Source organism: Leucopleurus acutus (genome assembly GCF_964270905.1).
Source record: "Leucopleurus acutus genome assembly, chromosome: 11".
NCBI lineage: Eukaryota > Metazoa > Chordata > Mammalia > Artiodactyla > Delphinidae > Leucopleurus > Leucopleurus acutus.
This window is the reverse complement of record NC_139152.1, coordinates 10,920,548-10,940,708: the sequence shown is the minus strand read 5'-3', so window position 1 is coordinate 10,940,708 and position 20,161 is coordinate 10,920,548.

The following is a 20,161-nucleotide window of genomic DNA, read 5'->3' as shown; positions in this document are numbered from 1 at the left end:
AGCCTGGAGCTCAGGAAACAGTGCCTGGACTGGAAATATAGGTTTGAAAGTCATCAATAAAGAAATGAATGAAATAACTCAAGAATGACAGCGAGCTAAGAACAAGCCCCAAGAAACATCAGCATTTAAGGGACAGGTAGGGGAAGGAAATGGAAAAGGAGTAGCCCAAGAGATGACAGTAAAAGCAGACAAGTGTGGAATCCCAGAAGTCAAGGAAATTGGGTTTAGGAAAGGGATAATGGTCAGTAGTGTCCACTATATAAAGGGTGAGAGAGAGAGAGAGAGAGAGAGAGAGAGAGAGAGAGAGAGAGAGCAGAGCTAGAGAGAAAGAGTGAGCCAAGAGGATTTTACTAGAATGGTAGAGACATAAGCATGTAGCAATGGATATGGACCTTCTTAACCCTGGCTCCCATCTTTCCTTTCCTCCTCTTTCCCCAGCAGATGTAACTAATGAGCATGAATAAATGTCCCAGGATCAACATCGAGGGCCCAACTGTAGTGAGGAGGAGTGTCGGGTATCAAGGAGGAGAAATTTGGTTTCCCACCAAGAGTACCTGGGGTGCCAGGAGAAAAGTATTAAAAATGGACAGAGACTTCCCTGGCGGTCCAGTGGTTAAGACTCCGTGCTTCCACTGCAGGGGACGCAAGTTTGATCCCAAGTTGGGGAACTAAGACCCCACACGCCGTGTGACACAACCCAAAAATAAAAGCAGGGGACAGACATAAGTAGGAGCACTCCCTTTCACCTGCTTAGACTCCTCAGAACATCCCCTTGTATCCTGGGGACCACAACACCATGATGGGCCCAGGCTGATGTTTCCTCCCGTCTACCCCAACCATCCCTACCATCCTGTTAATCTCCTCCTTCAGTGCCCCCTCTCCTAGGGCTGCCACCATTTCCAAAAACACGAATGCTGGCCATGCCCAGGCAGACAAGCAGGAACTGTCTAGTTTATCAAAGAAGCAGGAAAATAAGTAAGTAAATCCACCCCCCAGAAGGTGAGGATGGAGATGCCTTTGCTGTCCTGCAAGGGAGGACTTGCTCATTGCAGCCGTAAGCCCCTGGTCCAGCAGGATGAACATAACTAAGTTCCCAGCCTGTCAAAATTCTTCGCTCCCTGCCTTCAGTCTCCAGGAGGGAGAGGGAAAGAAACCCTATGTGGCCGTCCACCTCAGAAACTCAGCTTGCAGCCTCTACTCTCTTGGGATTGCACATAAAATTAGTGGGGCAGCTCAGTGGGATATACGGGAGATGAGGAACAAAGTCCAGTAGAGCTTGATGGAGCCCACTTGGAATTAGACTGTGGTAGAGATTCTCTTGGGTATGGAACCCCTGATACTAATCTAGAGGCAAAGGCAAGATGTGGAAAAGGGCCTTTCCTCTAAGCTGCCAATGAAGTAGCTCTTCCATTGAGGGAGATCCATGATTGCCCTTGGAGCACCTTCCGACTTCAGAGATTTACAGCTCATCATTAAACATCAGATTTAATCACAAAATATTAGTGATTAGAGCATTTAGAGACACTACTGGTCCTATTCTATAAGCTGGGGAAGTTATAGGATTGTTACTTACCATCATTGTCATGACAACCAGCACACAGCCTGAGAGCCATCCTGGCAAAGTTCCCAAGCATCTGGTGGTCAGAGAATGTTGGAATCTGTGTGTTACTGGTTTATTGAGTAGTCAGAACTTGGTGGGGTGTGTTCACAAAATAATTGTATTTTTTCTAGTCGCTGCTTCCACCTATGCTCTGTAGAACTTCCTTTTCCTAATACATAGCACATCCTTCAACAAGATCGTGGGCAGATTCCGTAATTTTCTGGTCATTTTTGGCTCTTAAAGTACAGCCCAGGTTAAAGTTTTAAATCATGTCTCCTTTCCCCGCCTTCAGTACAGCTTTGAGCTGTGTCTTAGTTTCCTAGGTCCACCATAACTAAGTACCATGAACTGTGTGGCTTAGAACAACAGAAATGTATTGTCTCACAGTTCTGGAACCGATAAATCCAAAATCAAGGGGTGCAGAGGGCCGTGCTCTGTCTGTCAGCTTTTGGTAGCCCCAGTGTTCTTAACTTGCAGAGCCTAACTCCATCTTCACATGACATTATTCCTGTGTCTCCTCACATCATCCTCCCTCCGTGGATGTCTGTGTCCAAATTTCCCCTTTTTATAAGACACTGGTTGTATTGATATTATTAGAGCCACCCTAATGACTTCATTTTAACTTGTTTACCTCTGTGAAGATCTTATCTCCAAATAAGATCACATTCTGAGGTACTGGGGTTCAGGATATCTTTTGGGGAGACACAATTCAATCCATAACAGGCTGGGACCTGGGACTGTGATCTGACTCTGAGACACCTCCTGTGCCCCAGCTCAGCAAATCTGACTCTTCCAGGAATGGTGGGATGGGGAGAAAGGAGAGAGAGGAGGACAAGTGTCTCTTTACGTGGCTGGGCCACTGTCGTGGTCACTGCTGCTTGTGGCTGCTTCCCTACCTTCCACAGATGGGCCAGCTTCCAGCTGAGGGCTGTCTCTCCTGGGACACATGTGTGAGTCCTTCAGAGTGTCCTGGGAGCCTCTTGGCTGCACAACCCTTTGATATTGAAGATGCAGCTCAGGCTTGACCTCATCCATGCCTGGGTCCTCCAGCTCTCAGCCCTGTGCATCACATCCCACCTCCCCAGCCTTCTGCTGCAGAATCCTGACACCTGGGAGACTTTGCACCCCAGATACAAATTCCAAAGCAATAGGAAAAATTTCACTCAACATCATGTTATATATGATAGGCATTTGAAAGAAAGAAAGAAAGAAAGAAAGATAGATAGATAGATAGATAGATAGATAGATAGATGATAGATAGGGAGAGATAATCTCACAACTTGGATATAACTGAGACAAATCTACAGCAGATTAAAGTCTTGAACAATGTAGAAGACAATAAATTGATATCAACCCAGAATTATTGTAATTGTCAAAGGGACTTTACTCCTTTTTTCTAAGGCTGATTGGTGTTTTTTGGGTTTTTTTTGTTTTTTTTTTTGCTGATTGGTTTTGAACATCATTTTAATGAACTAAGAATTTCTCACAGAAATAGTTGAAAAAATAATGTGCTGGTTGTGGGTAGACATTAATAAAGGGACAACACATAACGATTGCTACTACTTACCAATTACTTTCTATATGCCAGGCACTGTGCTGAATGTTTTTATAAGCATTTTCTAGTTTCTCCCTCAAGCCATGTTGGATAGGAACTGTTACCTTCTCTATTTTATAGGAAACCGCTTAGATCAGCAAGGGTCATGCCTCAAACCAAGCAGCTAGTAAGATCTGCAGTTAGAAGTTGAAAACAGGCAGCCTGATTGAAAGCTTCCATTCTTACCCCTGTAGCTTCCTATCTTCCTTGGAATCCACACCATGCACAGGCCTCCACTGAATCCTGATGACCCAGGAGACTGTCCTGGATTGTTTCCAAAATTCACACATTCTCCCTCTCCCACGACTATGCCTTAAGTCCACAAAGCATTCAAACCAGTGCTTAATCAACCTAAATGTCCATCAACAGATGAATGGATAAAGAAGATGTGGTATATGTATACACACACACACACACACACACACACACACACACACACACACACTCACAATGGAATATTACTCAGCCATAAAAAAGAATGAAATAATGCCATTTGCAGCAACATAGATGGATCTAAAGATTATCATATTATGTGAAGTAAGTCAAACAGGGAAAGACAAATATATGATATCACTTATTTGTGGAATCTAAAAACATGATACAAATGAACTTATTTACAAAACAGAAATAGATTCACAAACATAGAAAACAAACCTATGGGTACCAAAGGGTAAAGGAGGTGGGGAGAGATAAATTAGGAGGTTGAGATTAACATATACACACTACTATATATAAAACAGGTAAACAACAAGGACCTGCTGTATAGCACAGGGAACTATATTCAATATCTTGTAATAACCTATAATGGAAAAGAATCTGAAAAAGAATATATATATGTATATACATATATATGTATAACTGAATCATTTTGCTGTGCATTTGAAACTAACACAACATTGTAAATTAACTATACTTCAACTAAAAAAAATTAAAAATCAGTGCATATTATCATTTTTCTCCCCACATTAGCCCATGCATCTCATTGTCTCTGGCCTCTAAGGAGTCGTAGGAATTTGCATCCACTTGTACTGAACTGAACTGTAGTTTCTGCTAACGAATGCTGAGTTTGAAATGGAGTTCCTCAATATTTTAGGTTTAAATAAGGGTGCAGGGGACAGGGAATAAAAATACACAGACCCAAGAAGGGAAAAAAATGGTTCCTCTCAACTGAAACTGAGGAGGGAGGGCGGGAGGCTGGGAAAAATTATCACGTTAATTCTTTGTACCTCTCATAGGTCAATCTGAAATATTCAAGCTAGAAGAAAATTTATGTCATGTAACAGGATCCATGTGCAATTATAATCAGCTCTGGCAGTAGTTGTGTTATGTTGAAAGCATCTTTGAATATGAATTTGGGAGAGGCAGTGGGATGGAAATGAGAGAGCAGGAAGCTGACAGAAGGAAAGAGGAGAGAAAGTCCAGACTGAAGCCAAGTGGGAGGAGGGAGAGAATTTGTGTTCAAGTTCCTCTGGCCCTTTCTCAACAAAGCATCACCTGTCAAGTGAAGATAACCATTGTTTGAGGCTCCAGCAATGCTTATAATAAATGTCTAACCACAATACAAGGTTATATATAAATGGATGAATGTAAACAGAGAGCAGGGCAAGAGAGAATTGGGCAATGTGAACTATAATGTATTCAAGTTCATGATTTCCATTCCTGCTGTATTTGGATGGAAACTATAACTTACAGTTCACAGTAAGCAGTGATGCTGGGTCCTCTTACACAAAAGAGGAAGCACGTTTTCCCTCTGAATGGAAGGAGGGCTGAAATAATCACACACACACACACACCATCTCCTTTCACTAACATTCATTGCTCCTTGCTAGTGGCATCTGACTGCCTGACATTCACAGTTAAAAGTTCAATGCAGATGCACTGAGTCATTTTCATTTTCTAGGAGACATAATAGACTGAGTTTGGTCCCTAAGAGTGGTCAATAAGTGGTTAATATCAAAATTCTCACAAATAAAAAGTTCACTCAAATACATGATGCAAGGAGAGACACTCACTATGGTGGTCTGTATCGCTGTATCATTGAATGGAAAGAAAGAGGGCTGAACCTCAGGTGCAGAGGACTTTCATTTTACAAGCATTTTCAGAGATACCACAGCCACATCATTCCTTACAATCTCCCCTCAGAATCTATTAGCCTTTACGGCCAGGAAGGGCTTTGTCATATCCAAACTAAGGCTTTGTTATATCCAACCTAAGTCACTCTTATCAAAGCACAGATATATGTCTTCATGCAGTGACCATTCACAGATGTGAAGCTATTACAAAAGCCACCCCCATCAATTTTACTTCTATTTTTTGATCTCTTCATCATCTTTTTGACTGGATGCTAAAAAATTCTTCCTGTTCTATAGAAACTGCACTGCATTGCTGAAGGCCTCCATCAGTTTATTCATATACAAAATTGTTAAGTACTTACCAGCGTATCAGATCTTGGGAGGGATACAAATGCAAGGATACAATACATGGTCCTCACCAACCAGAAGCTCACCACCTATGGCCTCTAATTGCTAAATCACAGTATTATAGAAATATTAAGTCACAAAAGAAACTGTAGTTCATTGAATCCACCCAGCATTTTTCAACCATACACACCAGTGTTCCTGATACTTGTATGAGCCACCAATATTGGTGGGCATGTCACAGGCTGGGAGATATGTCCAATTCCCAGGTAAGCTACCTTTCGGGTAAGTTACCTTTCTTTCCCACTCAAGGAAACCTACCTAAATGCAAGTCAGTGACTACAAAATTATTACTTGGATAAATTAATGTGCTCTGATTCATTATTATAAAAAAGCAAATCATTTATAAACTTAGATACTTTGTTACCATCAATAACAACACTTTGAAACATCCTAGTTGAAAACCATTCATCTAACCCAATTTCCCACCAAATTTGGGGGACTTTCTGTGATATTCAAGACGTGGTCATCCAGTCGTCGACCAAGAAGTCTCAGGACCAGAGGGCTCCTTAGCTAATGAGACCCCTTCCATAGCCTTTTCTTTCTTTTATTTTTTCAACTTGAAATATGCACATTTTACTAGGTCCCTTACTAGGTCCTTCTAGCCTCATGCTTGGACACCTGCATCAGCCTCCCGAACAGCTGCTCTTTTCACAGCCACTTTTCACACTGCCAGGCAAATCATTCATAAACATCATGCCCCTGCAAAAGCTTTGGTGTCTCTTAATCGCACAGAGGGTGATATGTAAACTCAGTGGGACAGCTTTCATTCCTTCATGATCTGGTCTTACTCTTTCTCCCCAGCTTTATTTCTCTTCTGTTGTCTAGTTTTTATCTGCTCCAGCCACTCTGTTTCATTCATTTTCCTGATACACACTTTTCTTTCCCTGCCGCTGTACTTTTATGTCATTCTCCACCCTTCCTCCCTGACAATCTCTTTTCTCATCTTCCATAATCTTCTTAACCAATCCCACTCATCCTTCCAACACAAATTTAAGTCCTATGCCTTCTGAGAAGCCTTCCCAGCCTACCTTCTTTGAACTCCTAAAGCTTTTACTGTCTGTAGCATTTCCTGGGTAATTAATCACACATTGCCTTCTGACATCTCCTGTGTTGCTGTTGTGTTAAGCTGCTACTTATCTCTCATAACGTTATTTAACTTTCCGCTAATTTATGTCTTGTCACTACAAGTAGACCACAAACTTGCCAAGGGCAGAAACCTTGTCTTATGACTCTTTGTATCCCCCACAGCATTCAGTCCAGTATCTTACACACAGTAGGCACTCAATAAATACATTGATTTATTCTCCCCTATCCTTCAAAATCCAGTTAAATACCACCTCATGCATAAGCCCTTCTCTTAAGACTTTAGCACACATTTGTTTTCCTCCCACCAGATTTCATTGTACTTACTGTCTGTCCTGCTTAATGTATGCATTAGGAAGGAGAATCCCGTTTACATCATCCTGTGTATAAAATGTGTTTGTCCTACTAGATAATCTGTTTCTTGAGAACAGGGCCATTCTCTTAGTACTCTCATATTCTTCTCAGAGGTAGGCACTGGATAAGTTCTCAATGAATATATATATATATATGTATATATATATATATATATATATATTTTTTTTTTTTTTGCAGTACGTGGACCTCTCACTGCTGTGGCCTCTCCCGTTGCGGAGCACAGGCTCCGGATGTGCAGGCTCAGCGGCCATGGCTCACAGGCCCAGCCGCTCCACGGCATGTGGGATCCTCCCGGACCGGGGCACGAACCCATGTCCCCTGCATCGGCAGGTGGACTCTCAACCACTGCGCCACCAGGGAAGCCCCTCAATGAATATTTATCCATTGATCTAAAATAGTTTCCAATGAGGTATAATCTAACAAGACAGACATTAGAAAAGATACCCCGATAAGGCTTGAATGGCATATGAAGGTAAGTATTATCACAGCTTGATGTAACTTAGTTTATAAGGAGGGACTTACAATGCTACATACACACATATACAATAGGACATATATTTTCAGGGTCTGGGTGAAGATACACCAAGTCACTTGCCGGGGATATACTTGGCAAGTTAGAAACAGAATCCAACATAAACAACCATAGCGCATGTGGGCTTGAACCTGGCTCATACCCACTGGTAGTTGCTCCTTTAGATGGCATGCGTTCAAAAAATGGCTTTGGTGGCTAATGTGAAGTAAGGCCTAATCCTCAAATTCTTTGCATTTTATCTGGTAATAGATTTATTCACTGACGTGTTCATTACAGATCCTTCATTAGCACTGTTGTACGAAGGTGACCAAAGTAGATTTAACCCCGGCCCTACAGGAGGAGAAGGACTTAACAAATAACCACAAGCAACCAGTAACAAATATTATGAAGAAAAATTACTGAAACTTATTTGATGTGGGTAGTTGGGGGTGGATTCTCAAGAAAGCACAGTTAAGCCAAGGCTTGAAGGATGAAAGTGAGGCAGTCAAAGGAAAGGCTAGGCAAAGAGCATTCCAGAAAACTGCACGTGCAAAGGCTCTGAGGTTGATTTAGAGAACTGAAGGAAGAGTAGTATGGCTGAACCATAGTAAGTGAAGCCACTTTTATAAGGAACATACATTTAACACATTAAAAACATCACATTCTTTAATTCTTGCTGAGGAACAGACTCTAAGCCTTCCCTAGCTACGCTCTAGGGACAGTGACCCCAAGGGTAGAGCTCTGTAGATTGTGATTGATAATGATGGCCGTGGAGGCAGAGGAAAGGCTTGGAACTGTGTGATGGAGACCTGGGTTAACTTCCTAGTTCTACCCTAGATAGCGTGCAGTGTTGGACAATTCGTTCCACCATTGTCTGAAATAAGTGACTGATTGATTCATTCAATTCAACAGTTATATACAAAGCTCTTACTATGTGCCAGGATATATTCTAGATATAGAATATAAAGAGGGGATACATATAAATGAGTACATTATACATAACATGCATATGGTACATATGTATTGAATATATAATACAGGGGTTATATGTTAAGAAACAAAAAGGACGAAATCCCTGACCTCCTGGAGCTTACATTCTAGTGGGAGCAGGCAAACTACAAACTATATACATTTCTCTCTCTTTCTCTCTCTCTCTCTCACACACACACACATGCACACACTTGCACACACACACAATGTTAGAAGTCAATAAAGCAGGGAGGTGGTTGGTGGCACTGGGGTATAGTAGGGAAAGCCTCAAGGAGAAGATGACATTTGAGCAAAGACTTGAAAGAGGTGAGCGTGTGGGCCAAGTGGCTATCTGGGGGAGGAGCGTTCCAGCCGAGGGGAGAGCAGCAAAGGCCCGAGGCAGCCGTGTGCTGCTGTGTTCTAGAAGCAGCAGGGAGCCTGGTGTGGCTGAAGCCAAGTGAGGAAGAGGATGGTAAGATCAATCATGATGGGTCTTGAAAGTACCTTCTCCTACAAAATGTAGTGGTTCCACGCTAATCTGCAAGGGACATGATGCACAGATGAACGATTGAAATTGACACGTTGGCAAAATGCATGACAATGTTGGAGTCATCGTCTCCCTTGATTCCAGGGAACAAGTGTCGAACCAGGAGTGGGTGTAAAAGACAAATAAACTGCGATGAAGGGACATGAGCCATAGGCCATCAGCAGTGGGAGGCTCTGGAGGGAAAATACGGGACTGATGGTGAGGGATGGTGGTGGAAAGCGACGAGCGGGGGGCAGGGAGAGTGAGGTCAAGGTATACAAATGGCGGAGGAAATGTATTCCTCCCAGGAGAGACCACAATCAAGCCCCAGTGAACTGTAGCTCCTTCAAACGGAAGATAATTGACCTCCGCCAGTGTAGCTTCAAAGAAGTAAGTTTAGAGACTTTATGGATGTTCTTTAAAATGAAACAGAAATAAAGGGAAGCAAAGGAATTCCCAGCAAAAGGAATTCAAAACAAGGTTTTGATTGTCTTTGACTTAAATAATGAGGACAGCAGAAGTGGTCCTCCAGGAGAGAGAGTTCAGAGGATCTGGGAAATGATAACTCTGGTAGATCAGAAAAAGTGTATTTCCAGGGACAGCAAATTTAGTAATACAAACCAATTATTATTATAGTTTTTTTTTAAATTTTAAAGCCGAATTCCCTAAAATTGAGCCTGAAGGCTGGGCAGTGAGAATATTGAATCCGAAACTGGAGACTGGATGCGTTTTTGTGTGCTCCTGTCCTTGGGCTTCTGCTGGACAGGGCTTATGAATCATTTGAGGAGAAAATAGCTTACCTGAGGGAGTAGCATCTGCAGCTCCTGGCGGATACATTTTTTTCCCCTATATTGCTTACACAGAGATGTAAGAAATTATTGGAACCAGTAAGAACAGGCTGCATCTATAACAGTGTATCTTAACTTTTTTTTCTGGACTCTTTTTCAGATCTCTTTGGGGATCTGAAGAAACAAAAGACCGCCCTCATAAAACGGCACAGAGGCACATACATGGACGGTTTGTGCATAAGTTGTCAGTGAGTGGGAGTGGAGGAATGGGATGCAGAGCATAGAACCCCTGAGACCTCCTAGGCAGGGGTTCTCAGAGTGCGGTCCCAGGACCACCTGCACTACAGAGACCTGGGATGCTAATTAAAAATGCAGGCAGGCTCTCTGCCCCACCTCCAGACGTACTAAGAAGAATCTGTAAGTGTTAGATTCCAGCGTCTGTATTGTACCCACTTTCCAGGTGACTCTTAGGCACACCATAATTTGAGAACCTTGCCCTAGCATGCCTGTGAACACCAGGTTTAAAACTCCTGCTTTAGAACCACCTAAGCATCCTTGTTTAAAATGCAGATTCATGCTCAGAAACTGTGGTGGAGAAGGGCTAGGATGGGATGCAGGAATCTGCATCTTAATCACCCTCGTGTCTGTGGTGTAGACACCCCGGCACCACACTTTGAGCGATGGCCTGAAAGAACAGTGCTGGAGAGTTTTCCACCTAGATTTGGTGTCCCCCGTGTTCCTGGTGCTGGAGCTGAGTTGCATACCCGGACTTTCTCTATTATAGTGTGCAAATTGGTGCAACTACTTTGGAGGAAAATGTGGTGATACCTAGTAGTTGAAGATGTACCTAGCCTATGACCCAGCAACTCACCAAGAAACGTATCTCTTCCACATCTCATTCTCTGATAGCCAAACCCAGCTGAGAGTGGTAACAACTCATAACACATTAAAATTTTGTCTTGCCAGGGAACATAATTTCAAATATATTTGTATTTATCCTGGTCCTCTTATATCTCAACTCCTGGCAGGGACCATTTGTTAGGTTCTCATTCTACCTCCACCACACTTGAAGTCATCTGAGGCTGCAGGCTATGGCTTCTTTAGATTTGTATGGGCATCTCTGGTCCAACTCTTAAAACATGATCAGTGCTCAATGGTTATGATTTAATCTTCAGACTCACTGAGCATGGGCACCCCCATGCTCTGCACCTGGATATGTCTGGGAAGCAGGACTTGGTGATCAAGGTCTTGCCTAGAGTAGAAGATATGCTCCCCTTTCCAACCCCACCCTTGGCAACAGTTCAGTCTCTGTAATACAGAAGCGGGCAGTCCAAGATGATTTCCTTTTCTCAAGAGGCGGAAGTTGATAGAAGTAAAGAGAGATGAATGCTACCACCCTCAACAATCATTAGAGCCAAATAAATGGTCTGGCAGGTTTCTGTGCTCCCAGCTGAGCAGCTAGAAGGGCTGCAAGAGAGAAGACAGCTTCAGAAAAGCAACTGGTCTCGAGAAAGTTTCCTTGGAAACTTAGTTGAAAATTGGCCTGGATCAGAACCCAGCCTCACTGATTAAACACTGACTGAAAGACCATAGGGTAATGATAAATTGCCACGGAGCCCATCTGGGGGTAAGCATCTAATTGGTGACACAGGGTTCAGGGTAAGGAACTGTCTTCCTTCACAGCTTTATTAATGATCTGCAAGTGGTTGGAAATGGTATGTTCACGCTTAGCCGGGAGCTGGTACAAGTGAGAGAACAGTAGATAATGAGACAAACAGACTCAGCAAAGTAAAAATAGCCCCGTGGCATTCAGCTTAGGAAACGAAGCTCTGAGACTTTTTTACAGTGGGGAGATAAAGGAAAGCAAGGAGATTGAAAACACTGGGTATAACAAACAATGGGTAGAGCAAACCTAGAAATACTCAGGTAGAATAGGACGTGGGCAGATCTTTGGAGTGTTGGGCAGCCAGAGGTCAGCATTATTTTAGGAACCATGAAGAAGGGTGGGAATAGGCTAACACCACCCCCTCCCCACATTACACCAATGCTGGCCCTAGTGGTCCCATCCACTCTCTGCGGGAGTCCTGAGTGTCCCCCAGAACAGGAAGTCTGGGCGGATGCTGATACCTCCACGTGACGATAGCTCTGTAGCTGGTGTGTGGGTTCCTGACACTCAAAAGTTAGGGGAAGGGTCCTGGAAGGAAAGGTCTAGAATTAGGAAATCAACATCTGGTTGGTGGTCAAGGAGGGCACTCTGAATGGGGCCAAAATATCTTGGACCTGGTGAGAAAACAGAGCTACATGAGAGCACCCAGGCCTGGATGGAGGAAGTTTCATATTGAAGTGGAACAGTCTTCCACAGAGAAAGCTGAAGGGCACACTGATACCAGAAGAAAAGCACAAGAGGGCTTAACATGAACTTGGGTGGAAATAGTTGGATAAACTCACAAAATCAACTGTAGAATGCTATAGACTAAGAATTTGTGTCCTCCCCAAATTTTCATGTTGAAATCTACTGTCCACTGTGGTGGTATTAGGAGAGGGCGCCCTTTGGGGAGGTGATTAGCACCCTTAAAAAAAGAGACCACAAAGATATTCCTCACCCTTTCTGCTATGTGTGGTTACAGGGAGAAGACAGTCACTCATGAACCAGGAAGGACATGGGTCTTCACCTGACACTGAACCTACCAACGTCAACCTCCAGAACTGTGAGAAATTAATCTCTGTTTTTTATAAGCCATTCAGTCTGTGGTATTCTGTTAGAGGAGCCCAAGACATAGAATAGCAGACTAAGACATAGAATAAAAGTAGTGATAGATGAGGTATCCAGTAATGCACAGGAGAAATGGTCAGGTCAGTATCCACATAGATTCTCAGGACTTCACATGTCTGTGTTTCAATGCATAGACTCAGGCCAAGAAATACATAGTCTTAAAATTTGTCACAAAGAAATAAATGTTACATCATAGGAATGATTGAAGCTCAACTGATATGGGGTGGTTGAGTGACAAGAGTACTAGAATAAGAGTGAGAAGAACTGGGTCTTTAAAGCCTATGTCTCTGCCACTAATATAAACGTAGCCATATAAACTTGGACTAGACCCCTGGTTACTCAGAGTAGGCTAACGCCTATAGCAAATCAGCCCCCAGGTTTAATACAATCAAAGTGTATTTCTTGCTCCTATAAGATCCAAAATGGTGTTCCTGACCTACAGGTATCTCTCATTCAGGAAATGACACAGAGGTCCAGTTCCTTTTATCTTCTGCCTCTGCCATGTTTAGCACACAGCTTTCAAGGCTATGCTGCCCATTTGCCTCAAGCTAGCAGAGAAGGAAAGAGCCTGGAGGATCCTGCATGGGAGGTGATCAGGGGCCAATCCTGGAAGTGGAGCACATGATTCTGCTCAGATTCTGTATATTAGAACTTGGTCACGAGGTCACACTTAATTGCAAAACGGTATGAGAAACACAGTCAACTTTTGTGGGCAGGCTGGTGAGGAACCCGTTTCCTGAAGCGCCGACCACTCTCTGCCCCAGCTGTCTTTGGCCAAAGGGTTTCCAGCCCCTGCCCTGGGAAAATCAGAATAAGAACATTCTACTCTCTTTGGAAACACCTTAAGGCCATTAACAAAGAGGAGTGGGTCAGGGAAAACAGGAAGAGATGGATGTGTATTTAGATGGATTCACTATACATAGAACTTGAAAGTGAGGGCAGAAATGCCAAGGGGAGTGTGTTAGGCTGAAGACTGTGCCCCCCAAATTCATGTCCACCCAAAACCTCAGAATACGAGCTTACTTAGAAATAGGATCTTTGCAGATGTAATCAGTTCAGATGATGTCATACTGGATTATAACAGGCCCTAATTCGATGACTAGTACCCTTACAAGAGGAGAAAACAGAGACACAAACACACAGGGAGAATATCAGAGGCAGAGAAACAGAGGCAGAGTTTGGAGTAACGTGTCTACAAGTCAGGCCATTCTGGCAACCACCAGAAGCTTGGGAGAGGTGAGAAAGGAGTCTCCCCAGAGCCTTCGGAGAGAGCATGCCTCTGTTGACATCTTGATTTTAGATTTCCAGCCTCCGGAAGTGTGAGAAGATACATTTCTATTGTTTCAAACCACCCAATTTGTGGTACTTTGTTATGGTAGCTCTAGGAAGCTAATACAGGGAGTGAGATGGATTCTATCCATCCAAGACAGTGAAGAGCCCTCCAACCTGACATACCAACAGATCACAGGGGAAGATCCCAGCTGGAAAGTTGGGTTTGTGCCTGAGAACACTGCTTGCACAGGAGACAAAAAAAAAAAAAAAAAAAAAACTCACCAGGGATGAGGACAACTCTTATTGTAAGCCACTTCTATTTGAGGCAGAATAGGAGTAATAGTATTTTATTAAGACTTAAATCAGCAAATCAAATCAGAAAGCCACGGTCTGACATAGATTTTTTTAAATTGGGGAATTATTTAAATAAAAAATCTTGAGAGAGATAAAAGTTAAAAGATACCCTTTTCGTTAAATAGATATTGGGTTGGCCAAAAAGTTCGTTCGGGGTTTTTCCATAACATCTTACGGAATATTTACTCTTCTTTGCCAAAACAATGCTTATATCAACACTTAGTGGTCCAAGAAAATCCAGGTGGGATCCAGGTGTCAGAGAGCAGTTTTTCTGTTGTCTAAGCCCTGGAGCCAGGTTATCAGGTCCCTACTCTGCGCCAGCACAGTGATCAGGGCTAGAGCACAGTGGTTAAAGCCAACAGGTGGGAAATGATAACAATCTTTTCCTACGTCTCACACCCATAAATTAAACCTTTAGCAAAGGTTTGTCTCCCAGCAGTTCGCCGGTAAAAACATAAGCTCTATAACACTATATTCAGGAATATAGTGTTTACATATGTATGTAACATTATATATAGTTACTATCAGGCATTGAAACCTCAGCAGAGATCAGTTCATCAGATCGTTTGCCATCTGGAAGCAAGTGGTCAGGGTATGAAAGGAGGGGTGGGTGTAGGGATGAGAACAGAGATGGGTGCAGGGGTGAGAGTGGGGCAGGTGGGCTGCTGAAATGGAATCTGTGGTGAGCGGCCCTAAGTGTCTGGATCCCAGTGATCAGGCAGCCGAGGGAGGCAACCAAGGCAGAAGGAGAAGCCAAAGGGAGCGCTGGAGGACGTTCAGGCAAACTGCTGACGTCACAGTTCTATCACCCGGAGCTCGAAAATTTCAGATGCGTGCAATTCGGAGAATCCCGGCCAAGTTCGTTTAGTGCTGTTACTATCTTGTTTGTCTTGCCTCAGTTTACTTACTAAGCTGTTTGTCTCAGAACAACAGGAGAGAGTGGACACCACAAGTTATTTATATAATATGGGTTTTTAACTGCTTTTCCCTGTCTACCTGCAGTCTGTTTTTCTCTCATTTTTGTAAGAAAGAAAGAAAGAAAAAAATCTCTCCAAAGCCCATGTACCTGCCTTTTCCCAGCCCAGAGTCGGGTGGTCTGCCTGACAATGAGCTTGGACTGCCCCGTGGTTGGTATTCTGAACCAGCCTTCAGTTTTTGATCCCCGTTCCAGAGCCCAGCCTGGCTGGGCTCCAACAAGTGATGCTCAGAGATGCAGCTCAACTGTCAGGGTGCAGAGACAGCCGCCCAGCACAGACCTTTCACACGAGCGAGAGTTCAGCGTTAGCTCTAGACAGTGTCTCCTACACGTTCCTGATCGTGAGAATCAACTAGGATATTTATTGATGATACAGATACTGGAGCTCCGCCTCCGATCTGCTAAATTAGAATCTCAAGGCGGCCTAAGAATCTGTATTCTGGTAACCGTCTCAGGGGAGTCTTGTGATCAAGGAAGCCTGAGAACACGTCCATGGGCAGCAGGGAGCCGGGGAGGATTTTAAGCAGCTGTGTGAGGCAATCGGATTTGGGATGGCTAAGCATCAGTCTGGAAGGTTGGGAGGGGGGAGGACTGGAAGGTGATGAGAACACAGGTGGGGAGACCATGTAGGGGGCTGTTTCAATAATGCAGGAGAAAAAGACGAGAGTCTGAAATAAGGCAGAAAAGTAGTGGGAGCTGGAGGGGCATAAAGGCAATAGAATAGAATCGGCATAAAGGCAAACGAGCAGGCAGCTCTCTGAGGTCCACCACTCACACTGAGCTCCCCTCCAGGAAAAGTCTTGATCTACTGGGTTCATTAAAATAATAAAGCAGAAACTAACACACCATTGTAAAGCAATTATACTCCAATGAAGATGTAAAAAAAATAATAAAAGTAAAAATAAGGGCTTCCCTTGTGGCGCAGTGGTTGAGAGTCCGCCTGCCGATGCAGGGGACACGGGTTCGTGCCCCGGTCCGGGAAGATCCCACATGCTGCGGAGCGGCTGGGCCCGTGAGCCATGGCCGCTGAGCCTGCGCGTCTGGAGCCTGTGCTCCACAACGGGAGAGGCCACAACAGTGAGAGGCCCGCGTGCCGCAAAAAAAATAATAATAATAAAAATAAAATAATAATAAAAATAAAATAAATAAAAGAGAAAAAATAAAAGAACTGGTAGGAAGCAAGTGGCCCCATGGTCCTCTGCCAAAAGTCTAAATGTGCGGAAACATGTTCTTGAACTTTCTGACCCACTTTGCATTCTCTCTGATTTCCAGCTGGAATGGTTTTCCTTCCATAATAACCCCTGCAAGTTTCTAAACCTCCTGACCGACTGCAGCCTTAAGCCATCCTGCTCTGCCTTCCAGGCTACTGGCTCTGCTCTTCCGTGGGACTCCTTAGTCCTCGGGGCCAGGCCTCTGGGTGGACCAAGCCAAAAAGCTTGAAACAGCTCCTCGGAGCTCCCTGGTGCCCAGGGCTGTGTGGAGGGCGTGTGGGTGCCGTTCTCCACCCACTCCGGCCTCCATCCGGGCGATCATGTCTCCTGCACCCTGGGACATCCTCTCTCCCCGGCTAATGACTTTATCAACTCCTGCACTTTTTTGTTCTTTTTTGCCTCTGTTATTGACTCTGCGACTGAATGTTTTAAATAAATCATCAGAAAATCCTCTGGGAAGTTGTTTTCCTTAAATCCCACATTCGTCGGCCACCCTCTGTGTCATGGCACCTACAGAGCCCCCTACTCTGCTGCAAAGACAGTCCAACCAAGAGAGCCCGGGTGTCCAGTGGGTTTGCTCCATGGGGATCTGACAGGCGGGGTGATGTCGGCTCGGAACCTGCAACTGCATGAAGGGGAGATGTAAACTCCAAGGGGGCTCTCTATTCATCACTGGGCGGGTAGGGAGGCTTCTCCGCAGCCTCCTCTGTTATTTGCTTTTCTTGTTTCGGTTGTTTGGTTCCTTGTTTCGGTTCCTTTGCACTTAATCCTGATCTGACAGCTGCGTGCAGGATGATTGGGGCGATGTTTCAATGTTCAGAAAGCATGCGCTTGGGTTGAATTCCCAACGTGCCAGAAAGAACGGGGTAGGGTGGCAGGGGACAGGGGATAACCTGCAGGAAGGTGGGGCAGAGAAGGGAGACTCAGGGGTGGTGAGCTCCCCACTTCCTGCGGCAGATGGGACCAGGCAGCTGGGTCATTGGTCTTTATGTCAATCTCAATCTCCCAATTTATCCCTCTCCCCTTTCTCCCCAGTAACCATAAGATTGTTTCTACACCTGTAACTCTATTTCTGTTTTGTAAATAAGTTCATTTGTACCATTTTTTAAAATTCCACATATAAGTGATACCATATGATGTTTGTCTTTCTCTGTCTGACCTACTTCACCCAGTATGAGAATCTCTAGGTCCATCCATGTTGCTGCAAATGACATTATTTCATTCTTTTTTATGGCTGAGTAGTATTCCATTGTATATATATACCACGTCGTCTTTATCCATTCCTCTGTCAATGGACATTTAGGTGCTTCCATGTCTTGGCTATTGTAAACAGTGCTGCAATGAACACTCGGGCACATGTATCCTTTCAGATTATGGTTTTCTCTGGATATATGCCCAGGAGTGGGGTTGCTGGGTCATATGGTAGCTCTGTTTTTAGTTTTTTGAGAAACCTCCATACTGTTCTCCATAGTGGCTATATTAATTTACATTCCCACCAACAGTGTAGGAGGGTTCCCTTTTCTCCACACCCTCTCCAGCATTCATTGTTTGTAGACTTTTTGATGATGACCACTCTCACCGGTGTGAGGTGATACCTCGTTGTAGTTTTGATTTGCATTTCTCTGATAATGTGGTGTTGAGCATATTTTCATGTGATTTTTGCCCCTCTGTGTGTCTTCTTTGGAGAAATGTCTATTTAGATCTTCCATTTTTTGACTGGGTTCTTTTTTTTTTGACATAAAGCTACATGAGCTGTTTGTATATTTTGGAGATTAATCCCTTGTCGGTCGCTTCATTTGCAAATATTTTCTCCCATTCTGTGGGAGTGCTTCCTTTGTGTTACTTTCCTCACTCATCTGTTCCTCACATCTTCTCCACCCCAGCACCTCTGCATCTGGGATGATGCCCTAACTGCTTTGTCTACATCTGGATCCCCTTCTCTTGAATCCATCCCCCCCGACACACCTGCCAGATTCATGTTCTTACAAGTCCATCTGTTTCTCTTCCCTAAATAATAACATCTTGCTGTTCAAGGCCATCACTGTCTGGCCCCTCTGACTTTCCAGCCTGGTCCCAGTGAGCTCCTCCTTCATACCAGCCTTTGGCTTCCACTAAACTAACTGCCTGCCTCGATTTTCTTCCAACATGTGCTCATCCCCGCCTCCGAGCAGTCGTATAAGTGTGCTGGCTGAAAGGACAAGAATCTGGGTTTGCATCCCTACTCGGCCTCTCAACTGTTGGGCTATTTAGCTCTGTAAGCCTCTAAGCTTTGTGCGCCTGTAAGGTGGAACTAAGATTAATCCTTGCACATAATGTTATAAAGATAAATGCTTACCACACTGCTGATCCACAGGAAGGAGTTGGTAAATATTGGTTATTTTTATTCTCTCTCTAACTTTTCTTCCTTGAAGGCTGCTTTGCCCCAAAGACTTTCCTAAAAGTCCAGTGATAACTAACAATTATATGGCCTTTCTCACGTGCCAGGCACTGTTATATGGGCTTTCCAAATATTAACTCATTCATTCTTCATATCAACCCTAATATTATTATTATTATATCCATTATAATGTGGGCAAATGGGAATTCAGAGACATTAAATACCTTTCCCGAGTTTACCCAACTAAAGTTGACCCTGGACTAGCTCCAGCCTGCAAACCCCAAAGACTCCCTCTCCAGAGCCCCACTGAGCACCTGCTTTGTACCATCTCCTCTAGGGTTTATGTAAGGCAAGGACCAGGCCCCAACACATTGCCTTTCACCTGGAAGATGCTTGGGAATGAATATGTTTGCTGGGAATGAGGGTGTGGCTCCAAGCATCTTTCTCCCCCCCTGATCTAGGCAGGGCCTGGATTAGTTTCCAAACTTTAACAAACACCCACAAATACAGTGATACAAAACAATACAGATTTGTTATCTCACAGTTCTGGAGATTTGGAGTCCAACACAGGTCCCACTGGCTAAAATCAAGGTGTCGGCTGGGCTGTGTTCCTTTCTGCAGGCTTCTCGGTGCAGAACCCTTTTCCTTCCCTCACGAGCTTCTAGAGGCCGTCTGTGTTCCTTGGACCATGGCCCGTTCCTCCATCTTCAAAGCCAGCAAGAACGGGTAAAGCCCTTCTCACATTATAGCACTTTGGTTTTGTCTTCTGCCCCCCCTTCCACTTTTAGGAACCCTTTTTGTTACATTGGGCCCCCTGGATAATCCAGGGTCACCTTCCTATTTTAAAGTCAGCTCATGGGACTTCCCTGGTGGCGCAGAGGTTAAGACTCTGAGCTCCCAATGCAGGGGGCCTGGGTTCGATGCTTACTCAGGGAACTAGATCCCACATGCACGCCGCAACTAAGAGTTTGCATGCCGCATCTAAGGAGCCGGCGAGCCTCAACTAAGGAGCCCACCTGCCGCAACTAAGACCCAGGGCAACCAAATAAATAAATATTTTTAAAAAAATAAAATAAAATAAAGCAGCTCATTAGCAACCTTAATCCACTTGCCACCTTAATTTCCCTTGACCGTATAACATAGCACATTTACTGTTTCCGAGATTAGGGCATGCACATCTTTGGGGGACCATTTGTCTGCCTCCCACAATCCCATATAGAATTAAAAGTAAAAGCAATACCTAATCATAAAATAAGTATGAAGAAATCTGAC